Source organism: Neolamprologus brichardi, chromosome 1, assembly GCF_056152115.1.
Source record: "Neolamprologus brichardi isolate AB-2024 chromosome 1, ASM5615211v1, whole genome shotgun sequence".
NCBI classification, from domain to species: Eukaryota; Metazoa; Chordata; class Actinopteri; order Cichliformes; family Cichlidae; genus Neolamprologus; species Neolamprologus brichardi.
Window position 1 is genome coordinate 8,230,581 of NC_142104.1, and position 24,169 is coordinate 8,254,749.

General features: G+C 37.7%; 1 pseudogene; it reads right to left on the bottom strand.

The window, feature by feature from the left end:
• Nucleotides 1–1,155: 1,155 nt before the first annotated feature.
• On the bottom strand, nucleotides 1,156–20,952 carry LOC102791627 (xaa-Pro dipeptidase-like; annotated as a pseudogene).
• Nucleotides 20,953–24,169: the final 3,217 nt, after the last annotated feature.

Sequence of the window (24,169 nt, forward strand, 5' to 3'; positions counted from 1 at the left end):
AGAGGTACTAAAAAAAAGATTAAACAAATTTAGCAAATCGGAGAAAATTGATAACTATCAGTCTTCCTGCTTCTTTTAAAAAATTTCATTCAACACTTAATCTTTTATCATCACATGGTCAAGCACACCAACACTTTTGTGGCTGTTGACACCATAGCAAAGCCATGTAGAGACATAGATTGTTTTTCCATTCTCCACTGCTTCATTCACGTTTCACAATCATTTAGTACAGGTTTCACATGCTTCATGACTTACAGTGGAAAAAGTAGAAAAATGTGTTTTGCAGTCATCGACTACTGGGCCAAAACACACCGCAGTTTAAAGTGAATTTGTATTTATTATTAGTTAATATTGATGCTTAATTTGAGCATAGCATTTTTGATTCTAACTTGACCATGGTTACATTATTTGATCATATCATACTTATATAATTAATAGATGAATGAAGTAAAAAAAATATGTTGATTGACTTCTAACTCAACTATGCAAGGTCTGAGCACTAGTTTAATATTAATTCTTCTCACTAACATGAGTTACAAATAATAGAATAACTAAAGGCCCTAATGTTATTTATAGTGATGTCATAGCTCATGGCATATCACTTCACATCACCAAGTTCAGTTACTGCACAAAAAAGTCACACAACATTGACAATGAAAACACAATATGAAATTGAAATTTCCCAACATGGTTCTGACACAAAAATAAGTTAATAAGCTAATTTGTGATTCTCCATAATCCTTTCCAGCTCATAAAGTTGTTTATAAAATCTATAAGAATCTAGGTTCTGTTATGACTTTTAAAATGTTAGTTATTCAATTCATTCACTAGATGCAACAGTGTCTGACTTGTCCACACCCAAAGCAAGTGATTATATGCGAGTGTATGTTTAAAGACAAGACAAAGAAAAAAAGACATGGAAAGTCAGGCCTGATAGACATAACTTTAGAGATAGCTGGGCCTTAAATTTTAAACTCGCTGATGTATTCATGCTTAAAGTGACATTATCCTGTCTTTATAGCTTTTTTCTTCAAAGTTGCACATGTGGCCTTTAGCAAATCATGAAAGAATACCAATCCTGACATACTGTAGTACAAGTATCAAGTGCATACTTTGTGCTGAATTCATTTCTGTATTAGTTGGCCCTATGTTCTGTTACCATCTTGGTCCAACATAAACAAAAAGAAGCATACTAACCCCTCCAAAACCAAAGAAGTGAGCCAGCACTTGATTGTTGATGAAGCAGCTCTGGGCAGGGTTAGCCAGCCGGGTCCAGCAGGTGGCTGATTAAGTATGTGCCAGCCTCCACCATGAAAACCATCCATTCTTGCACCAGGTGGCCCATCGGAAGATTCCTCGATCCAGGCTCGTTAATTCACTCAGTGCCCTAAACAGTAAATAACAGTAGTGGTGAATGTACACTGACTAAATTGAGGCTTTTTTAAGCTACAGTACTTATTACTGCATTACCTTGGCCTCCAGTAACCCTGTGAGGAACCTTGGAGTCATTTTTGATCAAGACATGTCCTTCAATGCACATATTAAACACACATGTAAGACTGCTTTCTTCCATTTGCGCAACATCTCTTAAATTAGAAATATCCTGTCTCAGGGTGATGATGAAAAACTTGTTCATGCATTTATTACTTCCAGGCTGGACTACTGTAATTATCAGGAATTCCTAAAAACTCCCTGAAAAGCCTTCAGTTAATTCAAAATGCTGCAGCAGAGAGTCCTGACAGAGACTAGAAAGAGAGAGCAGATTTATCCTGTATTGGCTTCCCTTCATTGGCTCCCTGTTACATCCAGAATTGAATTCAAAATCCTGCTCCTCACATACATGGTCTTAAATAATTAGGCCCCATCTTATCTTAATGACCTTGTAGTACCATATCACCCTATTAGAGTTCTTCGGTCTCGCACTGCAGGCTTACTTGTTGTTCCTAGAGTATTTAAAAGTAGAATGGGAGGCAGAGCCTTCAGTTTTCAGGCCCCTCTTCTGTGAAACCAACTTCCCATTTAGATTCAGGAGACAGACACTATCTCTACTTTTAATATTAGGCTTAAAACTTTCCTGTGGTTTCTTTTCCTGATCCTTGCATGTTTTATACTTTTGATCCATTTACTGCTGGAAAATGGAATTCTGTTGCTGGATCATCAAATTTTGTGCTTCATTATTTCTGTTGATAAAGTATATAGTATAGGTATCTAGTATATACTCTATGTAGATACCTGTGTAACAACTTTAAACCCCATCTATTAAATTATTAAATTGTAGAAAGCTTTTTTACCAGGCATGATCAGGTCTGAAGTATTTGGTCAGTTGACTGTAGCTAACTAACTAGCGAGAGTTAATCCACAAGCTGATTACATTCAGCTGACACCCCCCCCCCCCCCCCCCCCCCCCCCCCCCCAAGTGTGTCTCTCTTACTGTTGATTTTAGCTTGTGAAGATTTAGCAGTTCTACTGGAAATACTGACTGTTAACTGTCTTCTTTATTTACTGCATATCAGTACAAATCCCTGCACTGCAGCATGAAACTATTTATGTTCACAGCTCAAACAACATTTTATCTTCCCCTCGCTGCTGCCCTCATCCTGAACTTGTTCTTCACAGCTTTGCCTCTTTTTGTTCCTCTCTCACGTCTGCACCATTGGTCTCTTTATCATTGATGACACATCAATATTCCAGGAACAGAAACGTTTTGATCCTCTCCAGTCTCCAGTCTAAGACTGTCATGGAAATAACTGCTGACTAGTTGTTATGTTGTAGGCCACCTTAAGAATTTATGAGTTGTGTTCTAATCTCAGGGTAACCTCCTACATCCTGCACATCAATACCCAGCAAATGTCCAAGGCCATGGGGCATGATTAAAGAGCCCAGGTGGACCTTCATCATGTCCTCCACGCTGCCATGTAGGATGCCAATCTTTACAAGTTCTTCCAGGTGAACCTTGTCAGCCACGCCGTGCATGTCGGTTCACTTCACACCTTCGAAATACACATTTTTGTCAATAAACAGAAAAAGTGTTAAAAATGTAACTATGCATGTTATTTTAAATTCTTAAATTCTTAAAACCAAGCTTAAAATTGACTGAATTGTCAGTGTAATTCACAACGATATTTTTTTCAAGACTCCAACTGTAATGAATACTAAATTATATTTTTCTAACTACTGAAAGATTTTAAAAAGACATCACAGTTATGATTTATACTTAAAAACAAAAACAGATTTCTATAATAAATTATCATGTAACCCTTAAGTTTTTCTACATGACCCTATCTATAGTTGAATAGAAAATAATATAGCCTGGTCTGATCGCGGCCATTACAGCATGTGAAGATTTCAGGATGGCCTCATAGATGGTCCTCTGAACCTGCCATAAGCTGGAAAGGAGCAGGTGATGTCTGAGGACAGCAGTAGCACTCTCCACCCATGTCAAACAGACTGCATATCTTACATGCTTGAGTGCAAAAACATCTACAGATTTCAGAAGTCACTAAAGGTCACAAGAACAGTAACCATGTCACTTGATGGCCTTCACTAAAAATTGTTGAGTGGAAAAATTCCTCATGTAGGAGAATAAGCCCCCACCCCCCAAAAAGGTACTCACCACATATCTCCATTTGTAATTGTCCTGTCATTAGGGTGACCATAATAGATGACAGATGGATTAATGACACTGGTGGGAATAAACAATGCATACATTAAAAAGACAACTAGTAATAAAACATAAATAACTATTAATCTTCGAAGAAGAGAATACATTAAAGCATCAAACAGATTCCAGTCTCTTGTTTTAAGCTCCTAGTTTAACCAGGAAAAATGCTTTCATCTATGGGCAACTAATCCTTACAATGTTCACAATACATGGCCTTTAACACAAAAGGCCAGAACATGATTAACAACATCTCCCAATTTTTCACCCATAATGATGCTGCTAGCTCACAGCTAAAGGGGGGATGTTAATGTATTTTTTTAATGAGCACGGTTTGTTTTGCCAACAAGTCACCAGGGATACAGAAGAGATGCATGGAGCCTGTTCAACTGTGTCATAAACTCAGCATTTTGTGCTCTGAAAGAACAAAGGAACACAGTATGTGGTGCTCTAATGCCTAGGGCTATGGTCTCAGGGTCATCTGCTCGAATGTTTGATCATTATGCTACAATCACCGACATTAGACTCCCAAAGACAAAAACACTACATCAGTGATCTTTGTTCATTAATTTTTGCACCAGGAGGATTAGACTGAAAATACCTTTTTAATTAACCTAACCTAAAATGGTCCAATTTATTTCATGTTTATATTTACTAAACATCTTCTCCAGATTAATAGATTTTATATTTGAGGAGTCGTTTGTGTGGCTGTATTTTGTTGATAAAGATGGCCCAAAAGTGAAACCTAAACTTTGCACCAGTTGTGCTCAAGCATCTCAACAAACATGGCATCATCTAAAAACTGAAGGCTAACTTTTTGTCTGTCTTAGAGTGCCACATTTGCTGCAGACATAAAGCAGATATAATTAATTAAAACTAATATGAAAGGACTCATGCATATAGAGCTGCTGCAGCTCTGGCTCCCATTTTCATGTTCACTTTATGTAGTACCATACAAAAACATCGGTGCCAAAACAGAAGTGGCTGTGGCTGAGTTAAATGATATAGAGAGCCCTCTCCCCATTGCAAGCATTTGACTGATCTAAGTGCAGGTACATCTGTACTTTCTTTGTTTGTATGAAGTCCTTAGAAATAAATCAGGTAATGGATCAATTAATAAATCCTCACGATGCACAGATACACATAAGTAAATGAGTAAATAAAGTTTATTTATATAGCACCTTTCACAGACATGTGTCACAAAGTGCTTTACAAGAAAGGTAAGAAAACACAATACAGTTATAAATACATGATAAAAACCCTGGTCTAATTAAAAGCTTTTTGAAATAAAAATGGTTTTAGCTGCTTTTTGAAGGTCTCCACTGACTCCAGACACCGTAGAAATAGTGCATTCCACAGTCTGAGTGCAACAGCTTGGAAAGATCGGTCCCTTCGAGTTCTAAAACGAGTGTGGGGGACCACTAAAAGGTTTTGATTCGATGACCTCAGGTTATGAGAAGAGGTATGTGTACGAATCAAATCATCAATACAGGGAGGGGCCTGTCCCTGTAGTACTCTAAAGGTTAAAACTAGAATTTTAAAATGGTACCTAAATCTGATTGGTAGCCAGTGTAGTGACTTTGAAACAGGAGTCATATGAGCTCCCTTGTTCTCAAGTTCACTTGTCCTCTCCTGGAAGAAGAGCACACATATACGAGTTGTGACACATTCCTCCTTTAGTGTAGCAGTAGTGTTGGAAGAGACTGCAAGGAAGAAAAAATTATTTTTAGCAGAAGAACTTTTGCTGTCCTTTTCCTGACTCCATGCTTTTTAAGAATTCGTTGAAGTCATTCACTCACTTTTTAACACCCACATTGTCAAGCACAGGAAATACCTCAGTCGCAATACTCCACACCTCACCACTGTGCTCATGTGTCCTGCACCACCCTCACATACTTTTCTGCCACTCCTGACTTCCTAATACAATACTACAGTCCCTCTCCTGGTACCCGATCATATGCTTTCTCTGTATCTACAAAGGCACAATGACACTGTGATATTCTCTTGATACCTCATATCTTCATGGTATGGCTCATCCCTTCATCCACAGTTACTACAGCTCCTCTCATCACCATTGTTCCACTGCACAGTATGTCCACAGGACCAACCGTCTTTCCACTCTTGATCCTCTTCATTGTTGCCCTCACTTCTGCCTTACGAATCCCTGTCCACTTTCTGATTCACCAACCAGCTTCTTATCCATCCTACTCTCTAATTTCCTTCAATAATCAGCTATTAAAGTGTTCCTTCCATCTTTTCACTCATTAGTACATTTCCATCTCAGTCCTTAACCACCCTGACTGGCTGCACCATCCAGCACAATCTCTTTGTCTAACCAATCAATACAAGTCTTTTTCTCCTTACTTAGTGTCCAGCTCAAATACAACTCACGAATAGCCTCTTCCTTTTCCACCTCCCCCTTTGGTATGCCTAGCTTCCCAGTACTCCTGTCTACTTTCATCATCTCCCTGACTATCCCACTTTTTCTTTGCTAATCTCTTCCAATGAATGCTTTCCTGTACTTTTTCATCCCACCACCAAGTTCCTTGCCCTCTTTCCTCTGTCCAGATGATACACCAAAGACCTTCTTGGATGTTTCCTTCATCACTTCAGCTATACTTTCCATGTCATCTGTTGACACTTTCCTACCACCCAGATCCTGTCTCAGCTCCTCCCTGAACTCTGTGCATCATTCTTCATCTTTAAGTATCTACAATTTAATCCTTGCCTCTGCCTTCACTTGCTCCCCATCCACTGCTGCCTTGCTACATGTACCATTTCCACCACCCTGGAGACACCTATCTTTATCAGACTGTGCTGTCTGCATAAGATCAACTCCACTTTTGTAAAATTACTCTACTTGTATATGCTTCCCTTCTTCTGGAAATAGCATTACCTGTTACCTCAAGAAGATTATTACAGGTAATAGTTCCTCTCACATGGTAAACAAAAATCAGTCTCATGGAGCGCTACTCTGACGGCAGAGTATTGAAAGTCAGCCAAACTAAAAATAATAGCTTTTATAATAAAATAAAAATAAGCAAGAGCCAAATAAACTGAAATATCATTTTAAATTGCTTTTCTGTGTTTTGCTCTAATATCTTGGCTTGACTAAAAGCCATAGGCAGCTAATTCCATATATACATTCACTGTATTTGTGTGTGCGTACACACACACACACACACACACACACACAACAATACAGTGAAAGCGTCTGCATAACATCTACATAAGTTAATGTGGAATAAATCCATTTGCTTGTGCTTCCATGTCCTGTCTCTAAACACAGCCCTTACATCTTTCTAATGTAAAATTTAAAAAATAATAATAATATTCCCACTTACCTCTCTATTTCATATTTTTCTGCCCCCTTTTTTAATAAAAAAAAGTAACTATATGCAGTTATCAAGCTTGAAAATTACTTCTGTTTCTGTTTTTCCTAAAAATGATTTCCAATGAACATTAAAGAAAGACGTAAGGAATTGCTTTAGTGTTACAGTTTATTGGTCAAATATTATCACAAGGATCCTAACACCTTAATTCCTTTGGGTGAGCTTGAAAATTTTTCTTTTTGAATTTTTGGTATGTTCAAGGATGGTTTGTTTAACTCAGGAGGATCTAACCATTTTGTGAGCTCCACTGGAAATCCTGTTGGTGTAGCACAGGACCTCCAGCTCCATATGAGACGGCTACAAACAGAAGGAGGAGTAACCAGCTGTCTCTCTGACCAGTAAACTCAATGCACTTTACAGTGAATCTACAGCCATGCAATAAATAGAAAACAACTCTTACACTTAAAGAAAACTTTGTTTTTTCTAAGAGGGGGCCCATATTCCTGTCTTTTGAGGAAAAAATTGTTGCGATATAATTTATGGAATCAACAGTTTGTGTCAAAGCAAAAGTGCTTGTTTTTGTCAGTGACAGGTTCAGATGCAATCTTGAAACTTGCAGACACAATTAGTTTTTACAGCTTCTCTAGCAAGCAGACACATCAAATGGGAAGTTATGCACAGCTTTTTACATGCACACAAAAAATGTAACATGTAAGTAATGAATAACAAATAAGAATATGTTGGTGTTAGGGATGCACCGATACCGATACTGGTATCGGGGCTGATACTGTAAAATGTGTGTGTACTCATACTCGTAAAAGTTAACCGATACCATGAACCGATACTAACTTATTTCATTAATCAGAGGGTGGCTTGTCATTTCTGTTGTAGTTTTTTAGATTGGCCACTAGGGGGACATCCCACGCTAAACAGGCACAGGGTTAGACGAGTCAGACTGGCAGCTCCAGATAAAAAAAGAGAAACTGGAGGCTGCTGTAGCTAGGCTAAACAAAATGTCAGCAGTGTGGACCGGAACAGCCAACTTTACCTCAGGTTTTGGAAAAGCGATGAAAAATGTCAAGAGAAAATCCACGGGCAGTTAAAATAACAGAGGCTCTGACTCATTTTATCGCTCTGGATGACCAGCCACTGCCAGTCGTGGAAAACATAGGATTCTTCTCAGCATACTCGAGCTGTGATATGAAATTCCCAACCGCCCACACATCAGGGAGATAATGGTGCCAAAACTTTCTGAAGAGGTAAAGACAAGCAGTGTGTGCGCGATGTCAGTCCTCAGTTTAATGGCACAGTGGACTGATGATCCACGGGCAGATGAGGAGTTTATTCGTCAATGCCAAATACTTTCGTTATTTTGTTTGTTTGTTTACAATATGGACACTCTGCAACAATTTAAAAGTTTATTTTATTCTCAAACCTAATTTCTATTTATTTTATTCCAAACAGAAGTGTTTATTTATTATTCCGAAAGCTCGAGACAGTGCCAATAGTTCAGTGATATTTTGTTAAATTACAATGTGGAGACTCTGCAGTAATTTAACAGAAGTGCTTATTTTTCACTTGAAATTTTTTTGTGGTCATTTTTATTAAGATATTATTTATTATCGGCAGAGAATAAAATAAAACCTGTCTTCCAATTCATTGCATTTGTGTGTGTGTGTGTGTTGTATCGGTTTTTGTACTCTGTATCAGCAAGTACTCAGATCCAAGTATCGGTATCGTATCGGTTTGAAAAAATTGGTATCGTTGCATCCCTAGTTGGTGGTTTATTCTGCTCCAAGTATCCTCAATAGAGAGCTGTCCCAAGTGGCTGATCTTTGTGTGTACTTTAAGTGATATATAACAGAGTTATTAAATGGCACAGAACAAGCATTTATACTTTGACACGGTCAATTACCCAGCAGGATTACATATATACCACATTGTGGATTACATTATAACACAATCAGCAGCTATTTCGCAGCTGCTGATTGTGGTATTCAAGCTCAAAATTACACCGATTCCACACACCCAACAGACATAGTTTGAAAAAAAAAATGCCAACACTTAGTTCAATATTTGTACTCTAAAGACTGAAATAAACCTAATATACACTGCTAAAAGAGGAATGGTGCAAGGACCATGTGTCACACAGCTTTTAAATGAGATCTTGTCATTCCAGTGGAAACTTTGTAATCGACTGCTGCAGAACTCATGAAAATGTTTCAGTCCACAACTAATGTAAGTTTTAGACCTAAATCAAATTTTTCCTTTGCTTGCTGATTCATACTATTATATTTTTTTGTGTGCACATGTTGCAGCTTATTAATGAAGTGAATTAAAGTTTTTTTCCACAAATAAACAACATAAATAACACAGGGCACTCACCCCAAACACAGGCAGTAATTAACATAAAAGGGAAAGAAAGCCTATGAAAAGATAGCCATGCAAGCTGGAGTAAGAAGAGGGAGCAGAGGGTTCAATCAAGCCCTGCTTCCCAGGAGGTGTGCCTGAAAAGCATTCCTCCTCGTTTTAGAAAATGTCAATTCATCTGGAGGGTGCAAACCTTAATGCCAAGGACAACCAGGCAAGCACGAAGTCCATTACATCTACACAGACCCACTCCTAAATTGAGAGGAAGGGGAAAAAAGAGACATCTATAAGAGAAGTCACTGTTTTTGATAGCAAACATGCCATTACCCAACTGTGCAGCTATAACTGCAGAGGTTCGTGAGAGTCTGACTAAATACAATCTTAGGCAACAGCTTTTTTTATCCTTATCTTAAGTGGACTTCTTCAGTAATACATTTTAATTACCTACCATTGCATTCATGAGTGGGTTTAAAAGACTGTTGTTCACTTGGAAGCTAATTAAAAAACAAAACAAAAATGAAAATGAAAAAAGGACAATATTATACCTAAAAATGCAATATGATGCAAATGGTTACATTCCATTAGAGATGAGTATTTGAAAAATGTTTTACTGCTGTTCATTTTGTCTTGTCTTGCAAAGCGCTTTGTAAAATTGTTTTTGAAAGGTGCTAAAAAAAGTGTATAAATAATAAAAATAATAAAGTAATAATCTACAAACAGCTTGGTTAACTGAATTACATTTCAAATTTAATTAGTCAGCAGGAATCAGTATATCAAGTTTTCTGCAACATTAGTTAAAAAATAAAAATAAAAACATCCATTACGAAAGTATAATTATGTTGATAATTATCTTGCTAGTTGGTGAAATTAAACATACTAACTCCATCAAAGGAGGCAGATGGTGAGGCAAATGCACCCACTATCTGTATTCTGTCCTCACTGCAGAAAAAAAAATACAAACAGACAAATAAGGTATTATATTGCCATGTTATGCACTCAAAAGTTTATACAGCATTAAACGTTTTGTGGTGTGTATGGTTAATTTGTTTTTTGGAAAACTAAAAAAACAAATGTGATATTAGTGCTTAAACTATGTATTAACAAAGTTTTTTAAATATATATAAATGAGTTGGGAGCCAATTTAAAGTAGCATGCAGAAGGATGAGTAGTGCAAAAATAACCAAATAGTTGCACACTTATTTTCAGTGATTGATACATACCAGTGTGAGGAAAACTGCTGGTTTCAGGACACAACATCAGCTATCTGCTGTTCAGTGCAGCAGAATTAACAAGAACAAATTTTCTGCTACTTTCAGGCTGCAGAATAAAGGTCATTTTGGAAGGAACCATTGTGCCTATGTGGCCTCTCTAGCACTCAGCAGCACACTGAATGATATAACTCAACAGACTTTATTACTCCTCTGCCAGCAGCCTAAATGTCACCTAATAGATTCCTAATTCAATGCACACAGGTACTAAAGTGATATTTTAGTACTGTTACTATTATTAATAAAACTAAAATTATTTCTTGTATTTATTGTATTCCAACCCTCTTTATCCTCAAAATCTAAAATCCATCCATCCATTCTAGCAGCTTAACTTCAGTTGTATTAAAGAAGGCGGATGGATTTTGAGTTTTGACTTAAATAAGGGAAGAGAGCCAATATTCCAGAAATCTGGAGGAAGTGAATTCCAAAGTTGAGGGGGCAGAACGGCTGAAAGCTCTGTGCCCCATAGTGGTGAGTTGGGCAGAGGGAACAATAAGGTAAGTGGCGGACAAAGACCTAAGGGAATGAAAAGGAATAGTAATGTGGACTAAATAACACAAGTAGGGAGGGGCCAGGTCACGGACACTTTTGAAAGTGAGAAGTGACATTTTGAAAGGCAGCCAGTGAAGCAGTTGAAGAACAGGGGTGATGCGCTCTCTGGAGGGTGTGCAAATTATGATCTGGGCTGCAGAATTCTGGAAGAGTTTCAGTTCATGAAGGGACCTGTTAGGGAGACCAAAGAGAAGAGATAATCAATCCAAGAAGTGACAAGGCTATGGAAAAGCATAGCAGCAGCATGGGGCTGGGAGGCTGGGGACGATTGATGTTATCTAAGTGGTAGTAGGCGGATCGGGTGATGTGATTAATATGAGACTGAAATGTCGAAACTGTCGAGGATGACACCCAGACTCTTAACCTGAGGGGAATGAAGGATGGAGGAGTTGTCAATATTAATGGAAAACTTGTGGGATTTGGTTAGTGTGGAAGCTGTGCTGATGAGTAGTAGTTTTATTACTATTGAGTCTTGGAAAATTGGAGGAGAACCATGATTTAACCTCCATGAGACAGTCAGAAAGGGAGATGGGTAGAAGGGTGAAATTGGGTTTGGAATAAATATACAGGTGAGTGTCATCTGTGTGACAGTGAAAGTTAATATTGTATTTCCAAAATATGTGGAAGTGGAAGCATGTAAATAATGAATAAAAGAGGCCCCAATACTGAACCCTGGGGCACACCAGCAAAAACAGAAAATGAACCTGAAGAGTAATATTTGAGTTTGAGTTGAGAGCGATCTGCATGATATGAGGTGAACCAGGCAAGGGGCGTATGATTAATGCCAATGAATGCAAGTCTTTTCAGAAAGATAGTGTGAGAAATCATATCAAAGGACGTTTTAAGCAGCTTATTATTATTATTTTTTATAATAAATGCAATGAAAGAGATTTGATGTTTTCCATGACAGAATCATGTCTGTTTTTATGGAGTGTCACCTGAAGAACTGAAGATCAAAGGCATTCGATTCTGATTTTCAGCCTTGTCCCTTGCACACAGTTATTTCTCCAGATTCGCTGAATCTGTTGATGATATTATGTACTGTTGATGTACTGTGCAATAGTACTGTGCAATGTACTGTTGATGTACTGTGCAATGGTCTTCATAATTTTACATTGAGGAACTTAATTCTGAAACTGTTCCACAATTTGGAGATGAAGTATTTTGGAAACCGATGAACCTCTGCCCATCTTTACCTCGGCGAAACTCTAAGAAGTCCATCCCCAAGATGCTCTTTTTTATCTTCCGTTGTGTTACTCTTCTGGTGCCAATTAATCTAATTAGTTAGCAAAATCTTACTCCATCTGTTTCTTTTAAGTATCAGCCTTTTACAGCCTTTTGTTTTCCCCCACCCCAACCTTTTTTAGACATGTTGCTGCAATCAAATTCAAGATGAACTTGTGTTTTTAATAAAATAGTAAAATGTCTCACTCGTTGCATGTTTTTATTTACATTCTGATCAGCTTTCCAACTTTTCTGGCATTGGGGTTATAGTTTATGAATGAAAAATCGTTAATGTTAGCAGTAGTTGTAAATCTAAGGAGTAAAACACACATCAGTCAACTAAAGCAAGATGAAAGAACTTTGAAGTCCACAGAATTCTTTCAACAGCTTATTTGCAGCCGAGACGGCAAATGTAACCTGATGGATGTAGAACTGCATCTATTATTTAAGAGAGCCAAAGATATGGAAACTAAAAACACTCTCCCAACAATAAATAATAAAGATGAAAACCAAATACTTTTACATCACAAATTCAAGTATTTAAAGGTAAATTGCCAGAATTTTAAGCAGGGCATTGCCCTGAAGTATGTGTGGATGAATACCTCCTAAGTCTGAGCACTGCCTAAAATATTCATGACCTGCTTTGGATAAGAAAGAAATATTGTCCTCCTCTTGGTTTGTCTATAAGTAGCACTGTCACATGAATGCTGAACACCACCAACTCTGTCTTTTCTAGATCTCAGCTGTGGGTCATGCAGTTTCCTTTTTTCCAGTTTTACTTCCTGTGTTTAGCTTTAACTTTAACTTGTGATTAATAAAGGTACCTAACACCCCAGGCAGGTAAAAAGATGTAAAATTACATGAAATATAATCTGAAGAACAAATCATCAATAGGACAAAGTTTAAATATGGAAATAATTGTAAAATCATGTGATCATTTATTACCAATTTATAGGCAAATTTTTGGTCGGTCAATGCTCTTATATTGTACTCTGCATATATTTTATGATTTGTTAACATGGACATCTCCAGAATAGCTCTGGTGCTGTCAATCCACCAGTACAGCTCCCCTGGGAATCTGCTGTCAACAATGATAGACATAACCGTTTTCCCAGTCTCTCAAAACATGCAATTACAAAGAGCCTGAACTTGATTGCATTTTTCCCACTGGGCTGTCAAAATGAAGCAAATTAAATTCCACATTACAAATTTAAATAATAAAATTCAATATAACAGTCCCCTAAGAGTATTGGTGGTTGAGATCTTTCACCATTGTGCATTCTAATGAACTGTTGCACCAAACGGATTGTTGCTGTGATGCTCCATGTGTTTTGGGGGGGCCAAAAACTGGGTTGTGAACTGTTGTCTGAGATTTCACATCATCCCACAGAAATATCAGCACAGGTCCCTATTATCATATTACAGGTGATCTTAAACTTTTAAATGCATGTTCATTTAAAATTTTAATAACATGACTTTCTCACAAGATATAAATGAAACGGAACCTGCCATAACAAGGCATGCATTCATACCTACTGTAGAAGAAGTAGCACAGTGAGGATTCTTCTTCAAAAACAACATCAGCATTTTTAAACACATAAACTTCTGAAAAATGTTAGGAGAATCAGATTATTACACTTTTTGAAGTTGCCCTTTATGACAGCCCCAGGCCTTGAGTCAGTCTTGGTTTTTGGGCCTGCCTGTTACCTCCTTATTTTTAGGTCTTAATTAACAGCTCTTCCATTCTAATAGAGGAAATTATTTCAGCTGCTTGGGAGCCCATACAAGCCCGTGGCCTTCCAAGATGTCTCTCTCACACTCTCCCTCTCTCTGACTGATCCCTTTCAAGCACCCAGATGTGTTTTGCTTTGTTTTTTTTGTTTTTTGCTTTCATTTGCTTTGGTTTGATTGTGTTCTAGTTATCCCTAGTTTAAGCCACACATAGGCTAACTCCTATTCTCTTTCACATTTTTTTTATGATTATGATTAATACATTTTGATGTGGTGAATATTGTTGCTCTGTGGAACTCCCTCCTTTATTATAGTTTAAATGAGCCAGGCATAGCTTCTCACATGTGGCACAGAGCAAGAAATGGCATATATCAGCAGAGCTGTCATAACTGAAAATAGTGCATTTAATTTAGGCTCAGATGCTCCCTGGGTAGAGCATGCAGGAGGCAGAACACATCAATGCCAGCTGCTATTTGTGAATACACCCGACTATTAACTGTACTTTTCACACATCAGTATAATTATACATCATACTGACTTTGTACCGGGGAGCTGAAAGGTTAGGCTGCTTAATCAATGTCCTTCTAAAAGCAAGTCTCACTATTCATCTTGAACAGCTCTAGGCACCAATTTTGATTCATTATCTAAATTACCTTTAATTTAAATAGTTACATACAGTTTACATAAAAACTGATGTGTAAAATCAGCAGTCAAATATGATAAAAGTTGTTCAAAGGGTTTCTTGCCTTTGCCCCAAAATAAGGTTGTACGATGCTTTGACCACACCAGAGAGGCATGGCTGTAGAACCAACACTGACAGACTTACAGGTGTAGTGCACCTCATCAACAGCATACTTCTCCCTCAAGTGGTCTTTAGGAAAGATCCTGTCAAAAAATGAAAAACATAAAACCGACAAAAACAAGTGCACTTAGCAAACTATACACGTGAAGTTAGAGGGACTTTAAGAGGCTCTCTTAAAACAAAACTGATGGGTTATGTTATAACTTTGAAATCCAGTTTTGAGGACAGAATTCAGAGGGAAAAAAAATACAGAAAAATAGTGCAGAACATAAAGTGCTTACCAAATTACTTTTGAGTGACAGTTATTATTATTTTTTTATAATAAAATGACAAAAGATTCCTTTACGTTAATAGATAAGGGAAAAGCAAATGGTCAGATGGTCAGTATCACATTATAATGTTGATCATCTTAAACACAAGTTAACAATCGATGTAGAGCAACATTTATTTAATCCATAACGTGTCACATTCACAATTTTTAAAGTGGAGCAATCAAATTTGCAATTTCACATAATTTTGTAGTTATTTAAGTAAATAAATATAAATGTACTGTTCTATGTGAACTTGCAATTCTGCAGCAGTGCTGTAGTCAAACAGCCCTGAGGCAATTTAGATAATGATACCAAATATTACCTATTAAATTTGGCAATAATAATATTGAAGGTTCAGCTCACCACTGTGGACTAGCTGGTGATGGTGTTGGCCTTGTACACAGCTCTTTGAGGATCAGCGTGACTCACTTTCCAATCCAAGCAGCATAGCTCTCGGGCAGTTTAGGAACAAAAAGAATGAAGTCCACATCAATGGCTCCTAAGCAGTGAGCCTCAGTCACTCCAAAAGCCCGGTGGATGAAAGACTCCTGTACAATTCAAGAATCAGTTACAGGATTAATGAGCTAGCTTTGTTCAAAAGAAATATAAGAGCTTCCCATTGTCAGGCCACTTGTGACATCAAAAATAATCTTGAATATGGCAACTGATTTCTGTTCAAATTCACGTGGTGGAAAACCTAAGAAAATAAATATAAGTGATTCCTATACAATGTGCAGGTTGGTCTGCATACTTGTGACAGAGTACGGTTGATTATGAGAACTGGAGAAACTTGCAACTTGACTTTCACCAAGTGAGGTGTTTATCCACTCAAATCAAACGCACTCTGGGTGATCAGACACAACCAAGAGCAAACTCACTACTGGCTCAAGGCCCGAGAAAGAATGAATAAAACCAAAATTACAAAGTACCTACCTGTCTAAAGAGGACATCTGCAGTACCTCTGTGCCTTTTCTCCTCCCTGCAGCACCACTACTGACTTTGGCATCACACCATCTTTGGCTTTCAGCCCTTGGCACAGTCGCCATCAGTTCTCGGTAAAAAGGGCAGAGAACACCCTCAGGGTGTCATTGCCCGGCCAGTAGACAGGTCTGAAAGGACAGAAAGACAAAATATCTCAACGTGGCTCAGGGTGATGTAGAGAAAAGGATTCATAATTGAAGTCCAAATTATAACTGTCCTGTATCAAAGAGCACAAGCCTGCAAACACAATCACCACACTGACCGTGCTGCTTGCATCATTTACTTATTCTCTGATATCCTGATATTTGTATCACACTAAGATTAAACTACTTTTAGCTGCTGCCTTAAATGCGAGTGGTCACCACAGCATGCAGTTCTGCATATTTGGCTTTGCCAGACTTTTATGAAAGATGGTCCTCCTAATGCAACACCTGAGATATGATTCCGTGTTGTCTTCTGATTTTCTCACAATAGAATTTGGTTTCCCAAAGAAACCAAACCTTTCCATAATTCCATTATTAACCCTTTTATGCATGAATTATGACAACCTCAATCAGGATTTTTTCTTAAGTGTTTTTATTCATCTTTAGGCATAAAAAGATCAAAGCAAAAATACTTAAGAAAAAAAATCTGATCAAGGTTGTTAAAATTCATGCATGAAAGGGTTAAATAACAATAATTACAATAAAACACATCCTACATCTATAGTAACATACACTGCCACCAGTGGGTTGCAGGGTATGGAGTGACACATCAGTGTCCAATGTAATGGTTTATGTGCAAGTATACCATCAACACTGACACAAATACAAGAAAACAGCCTTTGAATAGCTGTCCACTGTTGTGACCACTATGCATGAAAGCGTTAATGTTAAACCTAAAATGCAGCAATCAGCCAGCTCATTAAAAACCCTGCATTATAGTATTTATGTCCACCTTGTGTCAGCAAAAGAGGTCTGAGCCATCAAGACATGTACATGCAACCTCTGAAGGTGTTTTGTGGTGGCTGCACCAAGACATTAATCCTTTGGGATCCTTTGGGTCCATAGATTGTGAGGTTAAGCTTTTAATGCAACGGCTGATTGGTGCAGATGCTATCTGATACTATCGATTCCACAGTCATTGTCAAACATTTTATTTTGGTGTAATATATCTGCTCAGTAGGGACAGGTGACTTGTTATGGTTTCAGCTCTACCTGGAATTAATCCTTTGCATTTGTTCAGTAGAGGGCATTGAACCTTAGCTTGGGATACCTTTGGGAACAGTTAAGACATAAGCTACAAACAGATAGGCAACCTTGGTGCTGACATATCTGTAACAAGGGTTAATCCATAATCTCACAGAATTTAATGGCTGATAGATTTCAGGAGCATTCACAGTTGACTGAGTTTAATGGCTTAACTGTGTATCTGTAAAAATACAGTCACTTCTGTCATTGAGAAAGGCACATAAAATGTATGAAACTGTAATCTAAGTAACTGACACAGTTACTTAAGATTATAATATTCTCATTTTGTGGACAAAGTTTCTGGTATTGTACTGCATTACTAGTAAAATCTATCTATCTATCTTCCAAACCCATAGGACAGTAAGCATTACAAGCTAAATCAAATGAATTCCATTTTCATTGTACACTTGTGTAGAGCTTTTGAAGGGACACTTCAAACCTTCACACCTAAAAAGAACATGGTAACACCACTTAGGTTTGCAAAGCTACATCTGACTTTGGAACAGTGTGGAGATGTCTGGTCATAATGCACAGAACAACATTTGATGAAAAGGAACAGACCATATTAGTATGAACACCTCATGTCAAAGGTTTTGAGTGGTTGCACAGTGGCAGAAGATGATGATTCTGTTTTGTTTTGCAGCTGCAGAACCTGGACACCTTGTAGTTATTGAGTAAACCATGACATTCTCTTTATACCAAAGTATTCTAATCAAATGTGAGGCTGTCTGTGTAATAGATAAAGTCTGGCCCAAACTTAGTCATGCAATAGGACAATGATTCCATTCACAGCATCTCAAATCTAACTGAATTGCTGAAAAAAGAAAAGAAGCTGTGTGTTGCAGTTGCTCATTCAAAGCCCAAACCGCAATGTGATTGAAATGCTGAAGTGCAGCTGAATCACAAAGTGTAATTAATTTTTCACACAATGCTTCTGCATTTTGGCATAGCTTTTCTTTTAATACATAATGAGATGGTGTAATATGTAACGTGCTATAGGTGTGAAAAGTCATACGTATATGCTGTAGTAGAGGGAACTTATTGATAAGCAACTGGTCAAAGTGGCTTATGTGGAAGTAATTTAGTGCACACTCCAGTTATAAAATACAAAGTTATTTTATCTTATTAACAGGTTGTGAAATTGAAGTAATTTCACAAATGGAAGACTTGCATCAGTTGCATGTAGTTACTGTAGCATTTTTAAAGTAGAGGTACAGTAGTAGTCAAAGCTCCTGAGCAAAAGATGAAGTTACTCTGGGGAGTGTGTATATATAGTTTCTATTTGAATGCACTAAAGAATAGCAGCATGCTTTTAATGGCTGTTTTCTGTGTAAAATTTGTGTGAACAAGTTGTCTGATATTGAAAACAACTGCACAGTTATTGGAGAATCAGCAGGATGGCTTCATGACTTCTCGAAAGAGGTGCAATTCAGTGCTTGCCAAACTATTTTGATTAAAATAAAGCACTTCAGTTCAAAAACAAATGAATTGCAGCTTTTTTTTAAGTGTCATTTCTTTTTAAAGTTTTATCTAGAAAAACTAGCCCCCCAACCTTTATTTGGATAAGTGGATGGATAGATGGACGAATTGAAAACCTAGATAATTTTCCTCTGTGTTTACCAACTCCTCATTTTGAATTTCTCCCTGATCAGAAAAAATGGAGGCATTCATTACGCATGACCTTTATTCAAAAAGGCTAAGTCATGATTAGAAGCAACATCTGAAAACACTCCACCCATAACAATGCTGTGCGTATTGGGCAAATTAAACGAATTTAGCAAAGCAGAGATCAGAGAACACACAAATCTCCTTAAGGATATATTCCTGCTTCTTTTAAAAATGTAAATCAACAGTCAATTCTGTAGCAAAACACGGTTGAACACATCAAACACTTTTATGGCTCTTGACACGATCGCAAAGCTGTGCATAATGATGAGCTCACACTTCATGGCGCGCCAGTGCCTTCCCAGTAGGTTCTGTTGGTAAAACACAGCACTTATTGCATATTTTCATACATACTTGTCAACGTTTCACATGCTTCAGAACTTACAGTAAAAAAACAAATGTGATGTTTTAAAATACAATCACTGACTACTTGGCTAAATAAAAGACAGTTTATAGTGATTTTGTATTTATTGCTAAATAATAAATTTACTGTTTCATATCTGATTCATTATAAGCTATCAAAGAGAACAACTTTAGGTGGAGTGATCTTTTTAAAACATTAAGATGAGCTTTGCCTTTCTACCCTCTGGAAACAGGCTGAAGGACAAAAATCCAGTTATTATCTTGACTTGACATTACAAATGGAGAGCTAACATTGCTGCAAGCCCACGAGTTATTAAAAATTAAAGCTCGTCATGCCTAATTGCTCATCAGAAAATCAGAAATCAGCTATGTATACCAAATGAAAACACAAAATTCCTTATTTGAGCATGCCTCACCAGTGAATGATGGTCTATGAGGACTATGAGGATGGTCTATTATGTTAATTAGGACCCAACTCCAAAATTATGATCCTTCTCCACAGCACTAGTAATGGATTTATTAACCTTAATAAAGCTGTAAACCCTTTATAAATGGTATATTATTTTTTTTAAAAAACAGTGTCCCGTTTTCAAAACTTTTATTAAAGTATTTGTTAAAGAAGCTAAATTACATTTCGTTTTCCTCATGTTGTTGTTGTTGTTATTTGTGTTTTGCTTCAGTCATTCCGCATTAATTTGTAGCACAATGCCATTCATAACATTACCATGAGATGGTGCCAGAGTCAGAATAATTCACCTGGGCACCTCAAAACACATAAACTTGTTTAAATGTTACCACACCCTGGATACATATAACATTGCAGAATGTGTAATTAAGCTCATTTACAGGTTTTTTTTTTTTGGTTTTTTTTGTGAGCTTTAACCTGTGATTCTGACGTTTCTGACAAAATATCACTTTATTCAAGCTAAAATTGATTTGAATCGGAAAATTTATTATTGAAACCCACCCCTAGAGATAACCCTAATCCTAATCCTAATTTATCAGAACATGTGATTGTTGTGCCCTCTAAAAAACACATACATTAAACATATTTTTTGATTGTTAAGGTGCTGGGGTTGGAGACTTCACTGATAATGACTTATAAGGATTAAAAAGAATAGACTTCACAAATAAATAAAATATTTGTGTGTTAAATTGTGTGACTATATGTCTCACTATTTAAAAAAAAAAAAAAGTAGGCCAAGAGGCACTTGGAAACACAATTTTAAGAACTAAAACAGGTGTTTATATATCTGTCTGTGGAGAGATTTTATCAGTAGCGTTCCAAACAAGCAAGATACAGTCACAAAGCTTTACACAAAGAGGGGTGTAGCTGACTTCAGAATGAAGGTTGCCTACGGATATGACTATGGTCTGAGATTTCATTAGTATTGCAGTTGGTGTTACTTGTCCACGGGTGTACCTTGCTTTTCGCCCGGTGACAGCTTGGATAGATTCCAGCCCATCTGGGACCCTGAACTTGATAAGCAGTCAAGAATATGGGTGGAATAATTTGTGCCCTCAACTGTAGAAGATTCGAGAGCTAATCTAATATTAGTTATGATGACATAAATAGAACATTATTGAATAACTGAATGCACTAATGTTGTAGTAAAATGTCATGCTTCATGCCGTATCCTCATTTACTGCACAGAAAACTCACATCAAACTGACAGTAAAGACCAACACTGACACAGACTTACTTATCATTCCACATCAACTATTTCTCCCTGAAGTAAAGGAAAGCACATAATTATGAGCAAAAGCCACTACGATAATACACTTGTTTTTAAGAGTGAGGCAGTTATGAAATAGTTTTGGAAAAAAAGTTAAGCCTTCGTTTGTACGACTTCACCAACCAGTCAAGTTATAGTTTAAATCTGTTTCTATTCCATAACATGATAAATGCCAAGAAAGGTAAAGCTCAAACTTTACCTTTGAACTTTTAGATATAAAATATCGTAATTGTATAATTTTATCTTATTAGATATTTTTGTGAAATTTCTCAGTAGTAATATATGTATTCTTGAATTACAGCTAAACGTATTCATCAAATGTGTGTTTATTTACATCATCCAAGGGAACATTTGTGTCACAGTTAGGACAACCAAAAAAACTAATGCTGGAGTGTAGGCGTAATAAGGTGTAGTCAAACAGATGGCAACACAGTAGCTCAGTGGTCGGTACTGTTGCCTCACAGTAAGAGAGATCATGGTTTAAACCTGGACAGGGCCTTCTGTATGTAACATACACACATTTATAGCCTTCTTATTGTCTTACTGACCACTTCAACCTCTTTAGACTACAAGTCACATTTTATCTATTCATTAACCAGAATTAATACAGAGCTTTACTCTGCACATTTCAAAAACTCCACCCAAGCATGGGGGGATTAATGCAAACTTCACACAGTATATAACAATATATAACACAAAAGCTGCTTCTCTTTCAGACTGTGGTCGCTGAGAGTAACTGAGACACAGCTACAAATGGTTTTGCAGCACATTTTCCCTTGACTTCTGTCTCTGAATATTCATAATACTAATAATGCATACTTTATTGATCCCTGTGGAGAAATTACTTGTTTTTCCTCTGCATTTGAGTGAAGCAGTGTGCAGCCACTGAGCAGTCGCCCGGGGAGCAGTGTGTAAGGACAGTACTTTGCTCAGGGGTACCTCAGAGTAGCCATTCAGTGGATTCTAACCCCCGACCTTCCGATCATGGGGCGACCAATCTACCTACTGAGCTATCCCTGTCCAGCTATTCCAGTTGTTGACGAGAAAAGGACATTCACATTGTCACCATATTCCCTCTGACACTACACTGAGGGTGAAAAGTTCACACATTATTATCAAAATAATTATGCTGTGACCCACATTATCAGTTCCATTAACTTTGTGACAAATTGTCTTCACTGATCAGCAACAGAAAAAGTGCAATTTAGTTTTGAAAAATCAAGGTTTGACAAGTCATGAGTCAATGTTTTGACAACATTGGATCAAGCTTGAAATTAAATGTCAGCTGTATGTATTTTTTTTATCTGACATATAACCTAAAGGGAAAATATGCACACTGTGACACATTGCTTATTCATGCCACACAACACGCTCAGGATTGAATTGCTTGTAAAAAATTGTGTAAACGTTCCACAGAAATGCATCAATTCTACCGAACATTTAAACCAATGATCTTAGATTAAACAAATGTTTAAATCGTCCTGCTGGACATTTGCCTTGCATTTAAGTGTTTTTGATGTAATTGGTGTATGTGGTGCATATTTTGTCAGATAAGTATAGCTTTGGTTGTTTTACAGTTGAAACAACAAAGGGGAAGTGGATGAATGTTTTCTGGAAATGAAGTCTATTAAAGTAAAAGGTATATGTTTAGCATCTTTTTATCCATTAGCAAAACTACAGATGGAAGCTGCTTTAGGGACACTTTACAACAAAAGGTCTCATTTGAATAAGTCTTTAACATTTTCAGTGGAAATGTATTTTAATTTTTAGAAATGTTGACTTGTATACTATTTGTCAAACACTGCACTGCAGCATCTAATAGCATTAATCATAATGTACAGTGGCGTCATCAGCCACATGCAAACTTTAGGTTACTTGCATAATCCCGGTTCTCAGATTAGCATGAGTGAGACATCTCACTATGGGATGCACCCTCCTTGCGCATTCCTCATTTCTCTTGTTTTGCCAATCCAGATTGGCTGGTGATTGCAACAATCGTGTCAGGCAAAACCACCCATGCTTAAATATCTTGCGCTATTACGTAGCCGTTATTCAAGATAAGCACCTCTTCTCACTTTGCCTCAATAATAAGGGCTGTCTGTCTACTTTGAGAACCATGGTTACACAAGTAACCTAAAGTTCTCATTCCTAGCATTTGTTTTGATGTCTCACTATGGGAAATGGAAATTCCCATATTGCCAGACAAGCTTATCTCATGCAGTCACAACAATAGCCAGTATCCAAGTGAGGACACAGTGCCCAGCACTTTTTGGGCTACACTTGGAGCTGGTCTTCACCTCTCGCCAGACCAGCTCACTGCAATACAGATGTCCTGGATTGACACCCCTCTAAAAAGGGCTCAGATCACTGCTGAAGTGAGCCCGCAGGCCCTCTGGTGTCTACTGCCCCAGACTCGTATACCCAAGAGCAATTGCCTCCACAAACCAGTGTGAGAGCTGCTGCTTAGTGATAGGCCTGCCCACGAAATAAAAAGCTGGTCACTTTTCCGAAAATCCTTCATCCTATCCAAATAAGCATGCAAAATACAAAGAGGACACAGCATATGCAGCCTTTGCTTGGTTAAAGCTAGTAGCAATCCTGGCTTTAAAGACAGATGCCTCAAATCAGCCTCTTACAGAGGTTCAAATGGAGAGACACAAAGCCCCTCCAGCACCACTAAGGCCGAGAGGGGTACCAGAGGGCTGGCAGGGTTCATGCCCTCAAAGGGAAGAAGCCCCCTGTATAGAGCTTCTGCTGCTGAACGGCAGCCCTTCCAAGAGACAGTTACCTTCCCTAGCTCTAGGAAGATTACAGGATAGCATGCATAGCCATACTGGGAGCAGGAGAAGTTGGTATGCTCCCTTCCTCACCCTGGAGAGTGTTTCCATTGGTGTTGCTTCCGCAGGTAGCTCCAGTAGTGAGCCCCAGCTAGTGCCAGCCCGCAGTT